Raw genomic sequence first — 6,651 nt, 5'->3', positions numbered from 1 at the left:
GCTGATACCTCATGCTTGGAATGCCGAGCATCTTCACCAGTATTACAACGCATATGTATCCTTCGAGCACTTAATGAAAATCATGGATGAAATTCAGAGAATTTGCTTGTATTTTTAATTTTTTTTTTTTTTAAGTTTTCCTATTTGAGGATGTACTCGCTTGCTCACCTAGAGAAGTGAACGTAGACCAATCTTCGATCACTTGGTGGCATAAGTGGGATAGTCACCCTACGAGGATAGTCACTCGCGGAGTTTGAGGAGCTTGTATGGAGCGCCTTAGAGTACACCTAGTGTCATAAAGCTTGCGAGAGTTCCTGAGAAGCACAACCTAGGGAACTCAGTTTGAGGAGCCTGTATGGAGCGCCTTTGAGTAAACCTAGTGTTGTAAAGCTTGAAAGAGTTCTTGAGATGCATGACCTAGGGAACTAAGTGGGAGGAGCCTATATGGGGTGCCTTAGAGTAAACCTAGTTTCGTAAATCTTGCAAGAGTTCCCAAGTAGCATGACCTAGGAAACTCAGTTTGAGGAGCCTATATGGGGCACTATAGTGTCGTAAATCTTGCGAGATTTCCCGAGAAGAATGACCTAGGGAACTCAGTTTGAGGAACCTATATGGAAAGCCTTAGAGTAAACCTAGTGTCACAAAGCTTATGAGAATAAATGAACCTAAATCGCCTAAGATTGAGAACTCAATTTACTTCCCGAGGACCAAGCGCCCATGAAGCAATACTGAGTTCCTAAGAACAAAAACTATAAAGGGCTTTCAAGCTCCAAGTCGCCTAGACTTGGGCACGAGTCCCAAGTTGCCTAAACATGGGCAAGCAAGCCCCGAGTAACCTAGACATAGGCACAAGTCCTGAGTTTCCTAAACTTGGGAAAGGAAGCCCTGAGCCACGTAAATTTGGGTACGAGTCCCAAGTTTCCTAAAGTTGGGCAAGCAAGATCCGAGTCGCCTAGATTGCGGGATGAGATCCAAGTCGCCTAGACTTAGGCCCACATATATTAGATAATATAGGATAAATCAAATCGATTTTTTCATGATGCTACATTACGTAAAGAATTTGAGAAAAGCTTGTACATTTATTCAGTCCAATCTGCAGTATTACTAAACACGGTATGTAAAATGTGTAAGTAAAAGGAAAATAGGGCAAGTAAATAGAGCAAAAAAGTCAATCAAATAGAGTATTTACAATGTTAATTGGGGGCTCGAGTATTAAATTTGTTTATACCCCAATAGAGAGTGGCTCACATGCCTATTTACAAATAAAAAAAATACAAGGGGACTATCACGACCCTCCAAACATACAAGACCAAATCATGCAGAAATTTAAAACTTTTTACTTTTAACTCATTGTACCAAAAATCCATATAAAGAAAAAGTTTTAAAAGATCGTGTGCGCACACTTTTAGTTTAGTAAATAGAAATACAACCACTCTTCCACAGAGTTATAACAAAACAATTATCCCAAAAGAAATTACAGTAACTAGCTTTTTCTTTTCAAAATGGTGATCCATCAAAAACCTCCCCAGGTCGGGCCACATGTACATATCCACAAGTAGACTCCGGCGCTCATTTCTCAACTTTTCTTTTGCACTTACCTACAACATGAAATATCTAGGTAAGCGAAAAAGCTTAGTAAGAATAGCCTTGTACACAAATATACTAAACCCAGTAACGGGTTGCCCTAAAGTAGTTACCGCTACCGGTCATTAGGGTATTTGATAAATTCCAACCCTATCATACAATTCTGAATAACAGTCCTAACGGAAATTAAGCACATTGGTTTTTCCCAACAACCAATGTTCATACATATCAAAACCACTTGCATTCAGAAAATCCCAGACATTCAAGATATATAACCATATCCAAAATAAATACTCTGGTTGTTTCTAACAACCAAGTTCACCCATAGCACGATAACCTGCACTCAGAAAATTCCCATAACATACAATATATCACTCATATCGTAATATCCTGCACTCAGAAGATTCTCAGAATATTCAAATATATTTAACACACATCATGACTAAGCAATTAAATTATCAACAAGGGACCCGGGCCTCAACCCAGTTCCATCATTAATGTCCTGGCTCCCACTCGAACTTTATTACCATTGTTTTGGCTCCAACCCAGACTATATTACCTTTGTCCTAGCTTCAACCCGCACTATATACTTACCATGTCCTAGCTCCAACCTAGACTATTTTACCATTGTCCTTGCTTCAACCCAGACTATATTCTTACCATGTCCTGGCTCCAACCCGGACTATATACTTACCATGTCCTGGCTCCAACCCGGACTATTTAATGTTAGGGTTCTGGCTCCAACCCGAACCTGCTTACCATTTAGCCACAAAAGGCCAAACCATTGCAAGAGTAGGCATTAAGCATACCCTGGTCTTAGTGACCCAAACAAAACTAGTGTAATCTACTACTGGAAGCACACACTAGTATATTCATGTTGTAGCCAAGAAAGAGAAAGGCTAACTTACTTGGAGTCCTTAGCTCTCTCCTGGATCTTTAACACCGCTATTCATTTTTCCCTTCGCAGTTACTGTAATTAATACAATGTACTCGGATTAAACTATGGCATACTCGTATAGCTAATATTTTATGATAGCTACATTCAATAAAGTTCTCTTAGAGACTCTATACTAAAATTTCTCTTATACACTTTACAGTGCATAAGACCAGATTCTTCTTTAGTCAATTTACGGTTTCCTAAGAAAAATAATCCTTACCACAGCATGCTCTCCGTGTTGTGCATTTTAATATTCTATCTCTAGATGACTCTCTCAATCATATTATGCGTATTTTGGTTACTTATGAAAGGAGTTTTAAACAACTCTTAATCTTAGAAAACTACCCACTTTTTACTCAAGTACAGAGTTTATTGTTTTCAATTTCTTACCCAAAAATATCGCGTTTTGACCTCTTACAATTTATTATCCATTAATGATAATACATTTCAATTTACGGTTTTATAAAACCTAACTCCCATTTTTACCATCTTTAATCCATAACCTAGGATCTCTATTACGTCATTTTCTAAAAGAAAGAGCAATTGGACCCCGTGTTTAGAAAATGGTAAAAATGAATTCGCGTAACCTTAAGCTAATTTGGGGTTTGTTAGATATCCAAAACTTAGCTATTTTTTAAAACAACTTCATTTCCAATTTCGAACCTAACTTTTTCACTATTCATTTTAACGTGACAAAAATCCCGCTTGTAAGCTCATATTCTATGTTAGGTTCTCTAACCACAACCCTTTAAAATACTGTTTACATATTATGTGTCCTAATGACAGGAACTAGGCAAAATTTCACGTCAAAATTTAATTTAGGTTAGGAGACCTATCCTCCCAAAACTCATTTTTTGTTAAGGTTCGAAATTACTATTTTTCCTTGTTTTTAGGGAAAATTAAACAAATTACTACTATTAAACCGTGAATATTTTAATCTAAAATATTACCAGGACCTTGATACATATCTTAAAAAATTTCTCACCAAGTTTCATAATTTTGAGGATGCCAAAACCCATTAAACCATTTAAAGAAATCGGGGCAGTGCCTGCTTCCCATGGGTGTTTCTCAGATTTTTAGGATTCTTTGAAAAATTATTTCTCTTACACCATATCCCAGTTCTTTATGAATTTTACCAAAATCTTTAATCATATCTAATTTAGTTTCTCTAAAAATATCATAATTTGTAGGATAGGGGAACCCATTAAAAAATGTAAGACAATCTGGGCAGTGTTTGCTGCCCAGAAATTTTGTTTTCAGAATATTAGAGAAAACTTTGAAAAACCATTACTATTTAACCATTTTTCATTTTCCCCTAAAAAATTTATGTGATCCTTATACATATTTAAAATAATAGTTTACCAAATTTCATGGATTTTAGCTCAGTAAAACGAGTTCAATATTCAAAACAATCTGGGCAGTGCATGCTGCCCAGAAATTTTCCAGATAGCATCAAGATGCCAAAGAGTTCGTAACTTAGGTTTGAAAACACCTTTTTTCGATTTTCCAAAGCCTAAACTCAAGTACTCGTCTATAAATATGCAACCATACAAATTATTTCCAAAAATAAAGGTATTAGGGTTCAATCTAACCCATTGGAAGTCAGACAATGAAAACTTGGCAGCAAGCATTTTTACACATTCTAGCAAAAATAAACACAACTAGCAAAACCCTAGCCACATGCATGCATGCAAATCATCAAATAAAGAAATTTAACCCTCAAGCATAAAATAAACTCCAAAGACCAATAAAATAGTCTATACAACCAGATCTACTAATATAAACAAAAATACTCAAGAGCCAACCAAAAATTCTACCTTTGATGGTTCTAGCTTGGAGATCAGGTTTCCTTATCTTTTCAAACTTACTCCTTGTGTTCTATACACTCAAACCGAGCCCCAATAGTTACACATGCAGATTTTTAAGAGACTATTAGGGTAGAAGATTTTAGATGAGTGGAAAAACATAAAAACTATAGAACCCTTACCTTCATTTTCACTAGATCACCAAAAAGCTTCAAACTTTGAGATTCTATTAGAACCACCTCTCTTGAACCCTAGAATACAAGATCCATGCCATTCTTGTCCATTAGATCTCATGCATGCATATCCACCCCTTAGGGTTTCAGATTTGAAGAAGAAGGGAAACAAAGTGACAAGGTTTCAGACTTACTTATACAATAGTCTTCCTTAAGCTTCTCTTTCCTTCAATGGAGAGTGAGTCTCTAAGCTTCAGGAGGGGAAGGAAATGCAGCCATGGAGGCTTTGGGAAGCTCTCGGTTTTGGGAGGGTTGAGGGAAGTGAATAGTTTTTCTTTTGTGAACAAAAAATAAGGAAAATAATGTGGAAGAGCACTAATCATTAAGGTAGTCTCTTGACCTTCCCTAGGCTAGGTTCCTAGACACTTGAGTACACTAGGGCATAGCCTGGCCGCCCATCACACCCTCTCTCCTCCTTTGGAAAAAACTTTTATGCCCTTGCCTATTTTTTCCTCACTTCTAATGCACTTAAGGGCCCTTTGGAAATTTCACTCGCTAAATTTAACCAAATTTTTACCCTATAGTTTTTAAATATCTCCAAACTAAATTAAATAAAATAAATGTGACCAAAAATAAAATTTTGTCACATAACACATAATTTTGGTAATTTACTCAAATTGACCAAAATGCCCTTAGAGGCTTGGGCAAGAATTTCCATTCTTAAGCCCGGTAGATGGGAATTAAATCCTCAATCAATTTTTCTTAAATTTATTGGCTCAACTATACAGTCCCAGTTGCCAAATATTTTTATGCCATAGTATTTCTCATTTTACCTAATCCGATATTTTACCGTTATTAGGGTTTGCCCCTCGGTCCAAGACCAATTTTCTTTGCATAGGCCTAAACCCTTTGTCAAATTAGCACAATGGTTATAAAATTCATGAAATAACATAATTTCGCATAATATTATTTATCGAAATAATATTTCACATAATTCTTCACTGGCTCCAATCGGCTACTAACGGGTGTTCAGAACAAGGGATGTTATAGGGAATGCCTATTTTGGCCATGGAGGAATCTCTTAAATGAGATCAATGATAGAGTCGGCCTCGAGAGCCAAGCCAACTTCCCTGGCTCTAGCTTCAGCGGCAGTCATTTCCCAGAAGCGCTCCTCAAAGATTAGCCGAGTAGCAACGGCCTTCTCGATAAAATCGAGGTCCATGTCCCTATTATGGAGCCACACTATATAGAAGGAATACTCACTGATGGTATCAACTACCTTCTTGGGAACCTCTACCTCCTGATGGAGAGACTCCACCGTCCTCGTGGCCTGAGAAGCCTTGACCTTAGCCTACTGGGTGCGCTCTTCATTGGCTTATGCCTTGTCAATCGCATTAGTGGCTTCACCACAGGCTCAGGATGCGACCTCCGCAATCTGAGAAGTTTCCCCCATAGCCTTCGCAGCTTCTCGCTAAGCCTGGGCAGTCTCCTCCTTGGACGCTCGAGCCTCCTCCTGAGCTTTCAAGGCCTTATCCTTGGATTCCTCGGCCACCTTGGTTGCTTCCTCCTTGAGTTCCCGAGAACGGGCATGCTCCACCTCCAATGTCCCCTTCAAGCGAGCCAGCACCTCTAGAGGAAAACTTACCTTGTTTTTCAAGGCGACCAATTTCTCTTGGGACATCCAGAGCTCATAGGACTTCTCCATCATGATGTCCCCGAGCTGTTGGGCCACCAAAGTCGACTGAAAGGGTAACCAATCAAGTCATTTTATATAAATAATCAATACACAACAAAGATAGACTATCGAGAAAGAACGTACCCAACTATGGCGTACCTACGTGTGGAGACGAGGGTGGCCTCATTGTCATCACCCAATTGGGCAAAGCTATGAGCAGTCAGCTCACATATGGTTGAGTTGACCCCCTAGAGAAGATCCACTGCCAGTGGAGCAACAACATCATCGAGCTTCTCGGTGAGGAGGCTCTCCAACTAAGCCTGGCCTATTGCAGGCTCCACAAGCCTCTCTGTGGGAGGTTTAAGCTGACAGAGAGCATCATCTGTCTAATGCAAGGCCTTGTTTCCCTCCTCCATGCGAGCCTTGAAGTTCTCCAGCATCGCTTGGAAATGCTCAAGGAACGCCCCCTCGTATTTC

This window comes from Humulus lupulus, chromosome X (genome assembly GCF_963169125.1).
Source record: "Humulus lupulus chromosome X, drHumLupu1.1, whole genome shotgun sequence".
NCBI classification, from domain to species: domain Eukaryota; kingdom Viridiplantae; phylum Streptophyta; class Magnoliopsida; order Rosales; family Cannabaceae; genus Humulus; species Humulus lupulus.
The sequence above is the reverse complement of the archived record's forward strand: the minus strand, read 5'-3'. Positions refer to the sequence as shown.